The sequence below is a fragment of the Phocoena sinus genome, chromosome 18 (genome assembly GCF_008692025.1).
Source record: "Phocoena sinus isolate mPhoSin1 chromosome 18, mPhoSin1.pri, whole genome shotgun sequence".
In the NCBI taxonomy this organism is placed as follows: Eukaryota; Metazoa; Chordata; class Mammalia; order Artiodactyla; family Phocoenidae; genus Phocoena; species Phocoena sinus.
Genome location: NC_045780.1, coordinates 1,884,086 through 1,896,867, shown reverse-complemented (window position 1 = coordinate 1,896,867; position 12,782 = coordinate 1,884,086). Strand labels below are relative to the sequence as shown.

General features: G+C 52.9%; 1 protein-coding gene across 4 annotated transcripts in view; it reads right to left on the bottom strand.

Annotated features, from left to right (window-relative positions):
- LOC116743338 overlaps positions 1–12,782 on the bottom strand; it is a 149,377-nt gene that overhangs the window by 17,470 nt on the left and 119,125 nt on the right. For 3 of the 4 annotated variants that reach the window (XR_004346739.1, XR_004346737.1, XR_004346738.1), the window contains exons 4-5: positions 12,574–12,628; positions 6–113 (exon numbers count right to left, since the gene is read on the bottom strand). The gene's annotated coding sequence lies outside the window, so the exon portion shown is untranslated. The remainder of the gene's footprint in view (positions 1–5; positions 114–12,573; positions 12,629–12,782) is intronic. The other variant, XR_004346740.1, reaches the window with a different exon arrangement.

The following is a 12,782-nucleotide window of genomic DNA, read 5'->3' as shown; positions in this document are numbered from 1 at the left end:
CTTACCTTCGCTGCGTTACTGTCTCGTGAAAATCAGATGACTCCGGGCCTAAAACAAGCAAATCCGCAGTGGTAGCTTTCTTCTAAAGCCGAGGCTGTCCCTCGTTTGATGGTCTGGGAGGAAACAGAGAGGAGAAAGCGCTGGCGGAGAGTGAAGGCCTGCTGGAGCGGCTGGCGGCGCTCCATGGGACGGGGAGGCCTGGGGGCCCAGGGGCTGCGGGCCGCGTCTCCGCTACCCCACCCTCCGCTTAACCAAGAGAAGAAAGAGAAAAGAAGAGAGATACTGGTACTGGGGACCTCTTCCCTTATTTTCTAGAACTTATCTCCTGGCTTCTCTGTCATTTTCCTTTTCGTAAACATGTGTGTCTTTGTCAAACCTGGTTCGCTCAGTCCTTCCTCAAATTTAAGAGAAGTGACATCCCCTGCATCTCCTACCCTTGAGTTCACAGCTTTCTTCCCTCCCAGGACCTTCTCACCTGGCCACAAAACAAAGAAAACAGCAGCTGTCTCCATAAGACACTGACATCCATCAAAATAGCTTATCATTTCTGTAAGGAATCTAACCTTATGGAAACACATCGAGAGAGTGTGTTGAAAATTCTGTTTCCTTTCATTTGAGCTCTGGAGTCTTAGCTCCAAAAGGACAGAATTGTGAGAACCCCCATTTACTTATGATCTCGTGTGGAGTCCGTCTCTCACGTGGTCAGAAACTGACAGAGCCGTGGGGAGCTGAAACGAGTGAAGATGAGATCCCAGCCAGTCGTAGCGGAGAAAGATGCGAAGGGGAAAGGTATTTCTAAGGCCCAGAAAAATGTGAAAACATAAAAATTACTGAAAAAAAGGAGAAATCCAAGCAATCCACAAAATACTTTCATCTGCCTTATATATGATTTCAGTTTTGTCAGTACTCTGTGGACATGACTGATTTGGAGCAACAGGAATTATTCTGAGCGTAGACGAGGAAGAATGGATTTTTCAGTTGGACGACTCGCTTCTCCATGTGAGGCCCTGTGCCTGGCCGTCCCTCGGGCCACCGGAGGGCAGGGCCCTACCCGGTGCGTCCTCTGGGCCAAGTCTGGAGCTGAACACCCCGCAGCGGTTCACTGTGCTGATCCTCAAGCCGGTGAGGGGGTCGAATGATTCCAAAAACAGATGCGAAAAGGGAAGAGCCCGGGGCGGTGGGGAGAGAAGGGGCCCAGTGCTTGGAGGGCGCGAGGGTCAGGTGGGTCCCGCAGAATGTGAAGGGGTGCGGTGTCCGGAGGTGTCCTGGAGGCTGGGCTCCGGGGCTCCCGTGTGCTTGTCCGGGGGGGTGGGGCGGTGTCCTGTGTCAGCAGGGAACCAAAGAGCAGAACTTTGACAAAATCCACCGGATGAGTCAGAGCCCTTCGTTCTTGGTGTCAGAACCGAAAACTTACTGTCGCCATCACAGTCGGGCCTATCGTTACGAACAAAGCACTCTCCCTCACCCCGGCCCATCACCTTTCCGGGAGGAGGACACACAGGCAGAAGAGAAAAGTTCATTTTTTGTTTACGCAGTCTACCCATCACCCAGCTCCCTCTGTCCCCGCCTCGGCGGCTCGTGGGAGAAGCCGGGCCGGGTGCAGGGACAGAGGGTCCAACCAGCCCAGTCAGGAAGGGTTTCCTCGTGGCCACAGATATGACCTCACCCCCGCCGGCCCCGCCAGCTGCTTCCCAGCCAATCCAAGGGGAAAGATGACACAGGCCCACAGGTCAGAGTGGGTGGTCGATGCCGACTGCAGGGTGAGGGGAGGGACGGCCTGGAACTCACACAGACAAGGCAGCCAGTGTCCCCACCTAGGAAACAAGCCCATTTACCTTTTTGTAAAGTGACTGATTCCTGGAGAATAAAATACCTAACATTTTGCTGGGTTTTGCTGTGTGTTTTGTTTGGGGGTTTCGAGGTTTGGGTTCATTAGTAATTAGTAAGTGTAAGTATTCTGAATATTAAAAATACTAAATAAGTGCTTACTGTTTTCGCGCTGAGTGTGGAAATAATACTTTCTGGAAGAGACGGTCACAGTGGGTTGGTTGAATAGAAGCTGGTGCTATGGTGGCTTTTTCCCAACTAGACTAAGTTCAGTATATTATAAACGGCTCAGAGAAAGAGGGTGTTAAGAGATGCTTGTCTGGGTCACTAAGTGCTAATATCTACAGGATATAGGAGAGTGTCTTGCCTCTATTTTGAGTAATTACCCTGCTTTTACCTCAGGGGTCTACTATCTCATTAAGCGCGCATGAAATCCGTAATTGCAACGCAGGAGTGTCTCACAGCCCCCGTGGGCTCCCTGAGGCAGGACCAGGCCCAGCCCTCTCTCCCACCCACTCCCAGGGCAGGCAGGCACCACGCCAACCACTGCATCCGTCACAGAGGGACGTCCTGATGGGATCAACTCCAGTCACCCTGCAGGGGAGAAGAGGCAGCCCCCAGTGCTTGACTCAGACCCCAGCATCCCTCCTGGGGTCGCCTGTCACACGCCCGGGTTGATCCCCCAAATTCCAGTCCCAACCTTCACCACACTAACAGCCGTCATCTTCAGAATCAAATCCAGATGCCTTCACACACGCGGGGAAGCTTGTCTCTCCAGGGAGAGGGAACACATACAGCAGTGGAGCTGCAGGTGAGCTCGCACACAGGTGAGGGGCAGGGGGGCGTCAGAGGCTCCCCGCTCCGGCACACAGGCCGCCCCAGCCAAGGGGGTGTGGACAACAAGGACCCAGGCAGCACCAGCAACCTTCAGGGAGGACCGACCCTGGTCCCTGCGGTGGAAGGCCAGGGGCAGCGCAAGGGCTGTGCTGCTGACCTGGGCCTCTGATCCCCAGCGGACCCCGTGGTGCCAGCATGGTCACTGCGGACACAGACGTCCCGAATCTCCATGCGCCTTGGCTCCCTGGCCCTGTGATGGAGGGAGGGAAGCCAGCCCAGGGGCCGAGGCTTGCGGTCCGGCCGCCAGCCCAGAGTAGCCCCATGGCCTCCGCCTCCCCCGCCGTGGGCTCAGCTCCTCCCACGTCCCCCGCTCAGTGGCCACACGTGCCCTTCCGAACGTGGGGCCGGGGCAAGCACAAGGCCTCTGAGTGCCCATCTGCTCGAAGGCAAGGACCAGCTGGGGTTTTCGACACTGGTTTGAACGGTACAAAGCGTCAGGACCTGGAGGACGATGAGATGCTGCGGGCCACAGAAAGAGGGCCATTTTAACACGACCCGCGCCGACGGACACGCCCGCCGAGGCCCAGCGTGCCTCCGAGGGTCCATTCAGGGACCATGCTTCTAGAGCCCAGGTTCGGGCAGTCTCCCGTGGCGACCCCCCAGGCGTTCCCTCATGTCCTCCTAAAAGCACCGCTGTCTATGGGCAAAATGACTTAAAATTAGTAAAGTCAATATCTGATTTGGACCTAGTTGGGAAAGTGGAATCTTCCACGGAGAATCAGAGCTGTCACCAGAACACGGTGAATGGGAACAGCGGCCCTGACCCTGCACTTGGAGGACACAGAATGCCGGGCTCAGGGAGTGCCTTGGGGCAGGAGGGGCCTTGCATCTACCAGCAAATGCCGTGACCTGCCTAAGCCCACCCACACCTCCTCCCTCAGTCCAGCCCCAGGCTGCCCTTTCCCACTGTAGGCTTTCCCTCAAGGACTCTGGTTCCCTTTCCCAGAAGAAATATCGGGGTGTGCAAAACACCCTGTTTTATCTAACCTGTATCACAAGCCTCCCTGGGATGGCCTCCGACCCTCCACACCACCACCCGCCCCCCCCCCCCATCATCTAGGACAGCCCCGCAAAGGCTCACAGCCCAGACGGGGCAGAGACCAGCCTGGCACCATCAACCCCCTAAACGGGAGAACAAACCCCCCAGACACTCCCGAGCAGCCCCCTCTTTCAGTCAATCCAGCTAAAGGTCTGTCAACTTTGTTGGTCTTTCCAAAGAACCAACTTTTGTTTTTGACCATTTTCCCTGTTGTTTTTCTAGCTTCTACTTTATTTCTCTTCACTCTAATCTTCCCTCCTTCCTTCTGCTGGCTCTGGGTTTGATTTTTTTCTTCTTTCTCTAGCTCCTTGAGGTGTAGACGTGGGTTACTAACGTGGGAGCTTTCCTCTTTTCTGATGCGTGTGTTTACAGCTATACTTTTCCTGTGGGCGCTGCTTGCCTGCCTGCCGTGGGCTTTAGCGTGTCGTATGCTGTGCTGGCTCCCCTTCTCTTTTCACCGTGAAAATCCTCAACTTCCCTGGGAAGAAGAAGGCCTGAGGGAGTACAGTGGTCATCAGCTTTGCTTTTCCCGAAACTAAAATCTATCCAGAGAAGAGGAATCTACTCGTAAATTGAGTCCTTCTTTTGCCTAAAAGAGAAGCGAGTTTTGCTAATGAAACTGTGGTCCAAAAAAGAGACACTTTTCTGTCTCTGTCTCCAAGATACTCTGGCCCATGTGAGCAGATAAATACAGGAACAGTGTAGACTCCAAGCTGATGAATTTATGTCAGTGTCTCTGAGGTCGGAGAACATATTTTACAGTGACCAGGAAGCACTGGACAGTGTTCTCTGTTCCATCACCCTGGGCCGTGCCCAGCTGTAAGCGTCACTGCAGGGTCAGGTCACCACTCCTCACGCAAGGCCACCTCTTCCTGCTGCCAACCTCCGTCAGCCAGTGTGGAGAACCTGCCACGCTGCTGAGGGCTGCCCATCAGTTGGTGGTCTGGGATCGGATGATTTAGTAGGTGACCAGGAGGCAGCCCTGAACAGAAGAGGTTGGCTTTCCTAGGGAGACACAAAACTAAAGCCCCTCACAGCCCAGCACCAGCAGGCCCAGCCCAGAAAGCTTCCCCTCTGATTTCAGTGGGAGGCAAGTTGCCCCTCACTTGCAGGCCCCCCGTTCTGGAATGTTGCTGTGCGTTGGTTTTTCTATTAAAGTTGCCGTGCATTTTTAAACAGCTGCCCCATCTCATCGAAGCGGTGGCCACATTTCAACGGCGGGTGAAGTAATTCCTGTTTCTATGTGCGGTTGCAAAAAGTTTCGGAAACTTCTGGCACAGAAAGCATGTCCTAATACATCATTACTTATTTCTAACAATAGCCAGGCAGGGATGAGGGCTCAGGCTCGCTCCTCCACACACATACTTTGAAAGGTGATAGTCAACCAGGATGGGTTCGCCACTTTTATCCGGTTGATTGGAGCACAGCTGAGAATGTAGCTTTCATGGTGAAACAAATCTTAAGGTAATTTCTTGGAATGCGTATCTGATGGGACAGGACCAAAAAAAAAGAGTGGGGCTAAACAATCATCTAGAGATTTAGTCGCCTAGAACAATGGAACCAGCACAAGGGAAGAATTTGTTTTCTCGGCACGTAGCTATTGTGTTCATCACGCGCTCATGAGCCCAAGCGATTGTGAAAATCAAATTATTTCTTTCAGAAACCTCCCCCACAAAATGGCTAAGCTTAGCACATGAATAGAAATCAGAAGCTACGGATTACCTAATCATATACCATAATCTGATAGTTCGTTTCTTCCAAGGGGATGGAATTTTGTCACACACAGCGGGCCCAGGAATTACTAAAGTTGTTTTCCACGTGGGAAAACTACAGCAGAGAGAAGCTGAGTCATTCACTCAGTCTTTGGCTGCGTCAAAGCAAACCCGGGAGCAGAAGCCCTCTCTCCTCACTCTCCAGCTTCTTGTCCCAGGGTCAAGGGTCAAGGTCAAGGGTCACACTTCCAGCCTCACACGGAATCCGTTCTCAGGTTTAGATCAATTCAAAAATTCATTATGAAGGAAAAAGGAAAAATAAAAAAGGATACAAACGGACAAAAAATAGGCAAACGAAGCCTTTTTGTGGATAAAATGCAACTCAAACTCTTTGCTGGAAATAAAGAGAAAAAGGTACGACCAAGTGTCACTTCTCTCTGGCCAGGGGTCAGCCGCCCACGCTCCCAATCGGTCCTAACTGGGGCTGTCGCGAACTCCGTCATCTTCAGAACACAGACACGCAAAGTGGGCTTGGCGGAAGTGGAGACGCAAACTTCGGCCTGCTGTCAAAGGCGTCCCTGCCCTTCACAAAGGCTGCGAGAGGCGGGAACCAAAGCCGTCTCCCGCTGCGATCAAAGCACGGGCAGGTCTGCACGTCCGATGGGTCCTTTCCTCCACGCCTCTCAGCCTTGGCCACAACTCGGGAAACCGCAAGGGGAGGGTCTGCAAACAGGACACCGGCTTCCCGCTGACGTGCAAACTTTCAATTTGCTCAGCAAACGTGGTGACAGGTCACTAAGGTGGTGGGTCCCCGGCCCCCCCCCCCCCCCACCCCCCCAACCCCCTCCCCGCCACCCCCCTCCCCCCCCACCCCCCTGCCCTCCCACCCGCTGCAGGCCCTCCCCCCCACCCCCCAGCGGCTCCTTCCTCTTTCCTCCAGGAGGGAACAGCCCGGGGGCCGGCAGGGTGGGTGTCCTTATGACTATTGTTCCTTGTCCTAAACAAGGCAGGGCGGGGGCTGAGGAAGAAGGTGGGGCTTGGAATGCAGAAAGCCAGGGTCAAGTGCGCCCGGCTCCTGACCCCTTGCACGGTGTGGGTTTGGCACCTGCCCCGGCCCAAGTGGCCTCTGGCAGGACAGACGCGAGGTCCCCGGCTCAGAGGCAGCAAACCAAGGCCCCTGTGGCTCCCCGCTGGCCCCTGGGTTGCTGGACCACATTCACCCTCTGTGCACCCAGTAACCCCACTTCCTGCCAGGTTCACTCTAACCCACATCCTCCCGCCCCTGAGTTGTCTTTCCCATGCTCCCTTATGGACGCAGCTCAGCCATCACCCGTGAGCGGTGTCCTGGGCTCCACGGCCCCTTGGCGCCCAGTACCCCCAACCCCTGTCAAGGTCACTCTGGCCCGAGTCCTCCTCCCGGCCAGCACGGCCATGGGTCCCTCTGAGCCGAAGCAGAGCAAGGATGCTTTAACTTACAAGCACCCAGGGAGGTCAGTGCCGCTGTGAGCACCCCGACAAGGAGACTAAAGCAGAGGGAAGTCAACATGCCCAGGATCCACGTGACCAGCGAGCGACAGCTGGACTCCGGGCTCAGGAGAGCCCCCAAAGGTGACTCCTACCGTCCACTGCGTCCCTGACAGCCCCTCAGTGCTCAAGCCTTCGATGCCCTGAGCACCCCCGACGGCAGTCAGGTGGCCGCCCCCTCCTCCGCGGGCCGAGGACCCAGCCCACGCTGCCTGTCCAGACACCGCCCATCCCCGCTCCACCCCGCCGATGACAGACAGCCTCGTCCCCACCAGTGTCCCGCACGGAACAGACAGGCATCGGCGAGGTGTTAGCGTCCATTTAATTATGGATGCGCTCTCTTGGGAAAAAAGAGACACATCCTGATTACTGAGTAAGAGTGCCCGAGAGCTTATATATATGCATCATACATATGTGATTTTCTGAAAATATTAACATTACTCAAACTAACTTGAAAAATAATTCCACAACAAAGGAGTCAGAAATAGAATATTCAAACTGAATCCCTGATGGGCTCTTGCACGAAAGGAGACCCACAGGTTTAGGGAAACATCTCGCCCTGGAGCTGATGGCAGGAGGTGGTCACCCGCCTCCAAGAAACAAAAACGTTCAGTGTTTACAGATGTTGGCCCAAGAGACTTACATTCATTTTCCCCAGAGAATTTGTTTTGACCCGCCATCGTCCAGCCAGCTGTTGTGGTTTACACACAAACACGTGCATTTGTGACCACTTACGGCTTTGTCACTCTGCCCTTTTTTAGTCTGTGCTAACCTGTACGTTTTCTCCTTTCTTTTTCAGCTAACGTTTCATTTTTCCAGAGTCAGCTGTATTCCTCCGTCTTCTTTTTCCGGTTCTTATTCAACCCATTGACATTGTTTGGAAGCTCTTCTTACAGACAGTTAATTAAGATCCTGATTTACCCATATTTGTCCTGTGTTTCTCCGATACACGCTTCTCTCTCCCCATCTGCAACAACCTTGCGTAAAGGCAGAGACTGCTTTGTGGATTCTCCCTGCGACAGATTCACTCCACCAAATCATTGCTGAACAGCATCAGCTTTTGAAAACATCAGTGTTAGAAGTATCTATCTGGGGAGTATGTAAAACGAGATCGGCCACTAGTTCATTCTTGACCAAAACAGCTAGGTGATGGGTACACAGGGGTCCATAGGCTACTTTCTCTAGTTGGGTAATGCTTGGAAATTCTCCATAATGAGACGTTTAAAATGATGTTATTAAGCTGCGAGATATCAAACCGCAGCCAGGATAATAGGAACGCGGCACGGTCTACGAACTTCCGAAGCCTCGGGCCCTGGGCTTTATTCCCCACAACTGTCCCAGCCCCACTGGTCTCCTCCCCAACCTCAGGAGTGCCCCTTGCTGTGTCGTGTGTTTGGGGGTCTTCACAGGAGTTGTCTTCAGAGCCCTGGGGTGTGGATAGAGATGCAGTGAGGCCACCAGGGTGAAACTCATCTTTAAGAGAGTTATTTTAAAACTGGTGATTTAAAAACAAGAAAGTTCCCATGTGTGTGCTGGAGCACAGCAGTCAAGCTATAAACCAAGCCTCTCCCACAGAGCACGCCGAATGGTGCGCCCCTTCTGATTCCAAACACACACTTCAGCGCACACTTTAGCCTTTTGTGACTACTTTTCACTTTTAAAGTTTCCTTTGATGTTTATCTTCAATGCATTCTTATTCGATGAAAAGCTTGTGGATGAGGGAGCTGGTGTGATTTGTCCCCGTCCTTGAATCCCTGTCTGGCACCCAGCGACGGGCGAGGGCTCAACCCAGCCAGCACTTACGGATCACGTCTTACAAGTCCTGCATCGAGGAGCCTGACAACCTGGGCACGTGTTTTAAGGAACATGTCCATCACTCTAACACCGGCCAGAGACAGGCAGAGCTGGCAAGAAAACTCAAAGCGTCAGAGACCAAAAACCATCACAGCCTTGCTGGAGATGCCGAAAACTCGGCCTCTGTGCACCGGTGCCGAATCAAATCCCAGAGACAGAGTTTTGGATGAAGCAGAAAAGAATAGCTCTATTGCTTTGCCAGGCAAAGGGGGACACAGCGGGCTCGTGCCCTGAAAAACTCTGTGTCCCAACCCTGGGGGGACCTGGTGAGGAGTTTTATAGCAGTGGTTCACGGGGGAGGTTGCTGATAAGGGTCAGGGTGTGTGCAGGGCCTCAAATGTTCTCTTGATGAACTTCTCAAGGTTATCAAACTGTGACCTTCTCTGGAATGAAGATCGCTAACATCTTCCATTTTTGGAGGGGGGCGGTTAGTTCTGTAACGAGCTCAAAGATATTGTTGTGTGTAACCCTTGAGGTGGAACCAGGACCCCGCCCCAAGGCTGCGCTATTTCTGGACTGCTTCTCCCTGGTCTCTGCATCCCCTCCGTTCCCTGATCAGCAACTGTTTGAACCTGCCCTTTGGAACTCAGGGAAGATCATGGAGGCTGGAGTCTATTCCCTACAAACAAGGAACGGGGGACACAGAAAGACTTCCGTGCCCAGGAGCCCCACGGGGTCCTGGCCGGCTTCACTGGGATCAGGGAGGCCATGCTGAGGAAGAAGGTGGCTCTCTGTCTTGAAGCAGAGGAATCCAGTAAACAGAAGAACCTCCAGTAAACAGAAGAACCTCCCACCGGCAGGAGGCCTTTCTTCCAGGGCATCCTGCCCTGCGGCACCTTCCTGCCCTCAGCGTAAGTCTGATGCCGCACACCTGTGCCATCCCCGCCTCCACCACCAAGATGCTCACCTCCATCCCTCACTCACCTGTCCCAGTAAAGAGGCAGGTAACAACCCCACTCCATCCCATGGCCTAGGTACTATTCCCACCACAATCATTTCTTCTGACGTATCTCCAGCACCTCGATGGTCCTCAGACATGAGGTCCCCAGTCACCCTGGGTGACAGTTAAGGGACCTCTCAGGAAGAGGGTCCTGGAGAGGCTCAGGGCAGGTAGGTCCACTTGCTACGCAGTTTTCTAGGGCTGTTGAGGAACCTGCCCAACAAACCAGAATCGAGAAAGCGCAGAAGGTGCGCGGCTCAAGTAACAGGCGTCCAAACGCCAGTTTCAGCACAGTTCACCTTCAGGAGCTCTCTCAACCCTGGGGAGTCTTAGAAGGGTCTGGATTGAGTATGCCCAGTTTGGAAAGTCTGCTACTTCTAGGGGCCGACAGGGCCGAACGGTTATGAGTTCTGCAGCAGGAAAGGTCTGTTACAGGCTGAGCGGAGCAAGCCGGCGGGGCCCGTGTCGCGGGGATGCAGAGCAGGGCCGTCAGGACACCTGCGTCCCACTCAGCTCCCTCGGGCCGCACATCACAGGCCAGCTGACCTGGGATGGCCTCGCGGGATCAAAATGCGCAGCCCCCCAGAGCACCTGTGCGCGAGTCTAGTCCCCGTCGGCCCCACAAAGTGATACCGTTGCCTTCCAGCGTCTGAGCGTCACCGCGCCGAGGGTGTCAGGGATGAGAATGGTCTTCTACAGCGTGGGGCTCCCAGGCCTGGCGCTGTGCTCACACAGGAGCTCTGAACTGACTCAACAGACACAGACGACTGTCCGCCTCACCCCTAGTCCCCGTTACATACGGAGGGCCTGGCGCCGGCAAAGAGCCCAGGCTCGGGGTGCGGGTCCCGGGCCAGGCCGATCAGATCGCTGCCGAAGTGACAAAAGAAAAACCAGTCTCGGGAAAACTTGTTTGAAAAGGTCAAAACCGTCGTGTGGTGTATTACCAGCAAGGTAACTAGTTGATTAAAACCTATTTTGTTATAAGAGATTGCATATGAGAGGACTGATACCTCAGCGTGGGCCTGACGCTTCCTGGGATAACTTAAATCAGACGACAACAATAATAACACTGGAACCTGAGAAGGGCTCCTCCAGTTCGGCCTGAGAAACTCGGGAGCAGACTTCACGCTCATTAGTCAGTCAGAGGCACCTGAAGGCGCTCCAGGAACTCAGGAGCAGATTCCCCTGAAGGAAAATCCAGCATCTTTTCCTCCAGCCCTGCTCTGACTAATTCTCCGAGTTTCTCCCCTTGACAATGGCTCTGCCCTGAGGACATCTCTGGGGCGTGACTTTCCAAGGCCTTTATTGAAAGCACCACCTGGGAGCCGTGATTACCTAACAATTTGCCAAAAGGGAGGGCTGCAGAACCTTTGGCATCTTTGAATTGCAACTGTTTTCTGTCATCGTAAAGAAAAAGCTAATCATTTTTTCCAGCAAAGCACCCCCTCTGTCTCCTGCACAGACTATTACGAAATTGCCCAAGACCACACACTTGGCCTTCTCTGTTTTCACAGTTTTTAAAGCCATCATCTAAAGGCGAAGGAGCTTGAGAGGAGGATTTCTCTCCAGCCCAGCATCTGAAGTGGAATTCCATCGGTAGAATGCTATTCTCTTCTGGCTAATTTCCATAAGTTCCATCTTCTTATTAAGTGTTTATCATCTCGCTTAAAGAAAAAGGAGACAAAAAAAAAAAAAAATCTCCAACTGTGTCCAATTGGGAAAGTGCCATGCAGCCCTTACAGTCGTGCTATCGAACATTCTGGAAATGAACTCTAAAGACCCAAAAATTTAGCCCATCGTATGAAAGTTCAATTTATGATAACATTTATCTCCACGTTAATAAGGAATTTGCAAACAAAGATGATTATCCAGGTCTTTGAAGATGTACACCATGAATCAATCCAGCTATGTATTAGTGATACAAGGCAGTTGGTTTTTAACAGAGTTGGCCCAGTGTAAGATGTTTCTTTTTTATGTGAAATTATGTTGAGAGAATTTTGAAATGCACACCATCTGAGTCATAGGCCCTGGCTTAGAAGCAGGAGTTCAGCACAAACATTTTTCAGCAGCAGATCAATGATGTAAAGTTTGTTTTCAAGAGAGAATAAAATAAATGTTTCACTTCCCAAAGCAGCCTGACTCCGAGGGGCAGGGAGGGACGTGTCCCCAGGCCCCCCGAGCTTAGGAGAGTTTAGGAAGGTCGTCGATTCACTGCGAACAGCCCTCCTGGGTCTGTGGCCTCCGTGCCCCAGCAGAGACCTTCCCGCTACCTGCCCATCCCCCCCTCCCCAGATGTGTGTCCCAGCAGCTGACCCCCCCCCCCCCCCCGCCGCCCCAGACAGCATCCTCCAGCAATGCTCCCCACCCACCCTGGCCTCACCTTGCTCCAGCCTCTCTCTCTCACTCTCACTCTCTCTCTCTCTGTCTCTCTCTCTCTCTCACACACACACACACACACACACACACACACACACACACACACACTTTCAGATTGTTGATATTCCAGTTTACATCCTCAGCGACTCAGGAAATAAGTACCAGTTACTTCATGGCCCTCGGTTGCTTTAGGACGCGAGTGCCTTTGCTCATCTCTTCCCACTACATAGATTTTCCATCCTACACCTGCCTTTCCGAACCTGACTGCTTCCAGACTTAATTCAAGCATAACCTCTATTAGGAAACCTTCCCTACTTCTCCCGTTTCCTGTAACTCGCTTCCCTCTGGTTCAAGTCCACCAAGTGTCAGTTGCTATAACCTGAAATTTATCATTTTTTTCTTACCCTTGAATTGTCTCGCACATGTCATTTGGCCTCCCTCATGGACAGCTCAGGCAATCTGGGGATGGGGTCACAAGGCATCACTCAGTAAGTAGTAACGGGTGGATGGGAAGACACCCTTCAAGCTGGATGGCGGTTATAGCTAAAGGGATAATGCATTCATATAACTAATCTTCAAAACATTGCCTCAACAGGTGTTGAGTTTCGCTTTA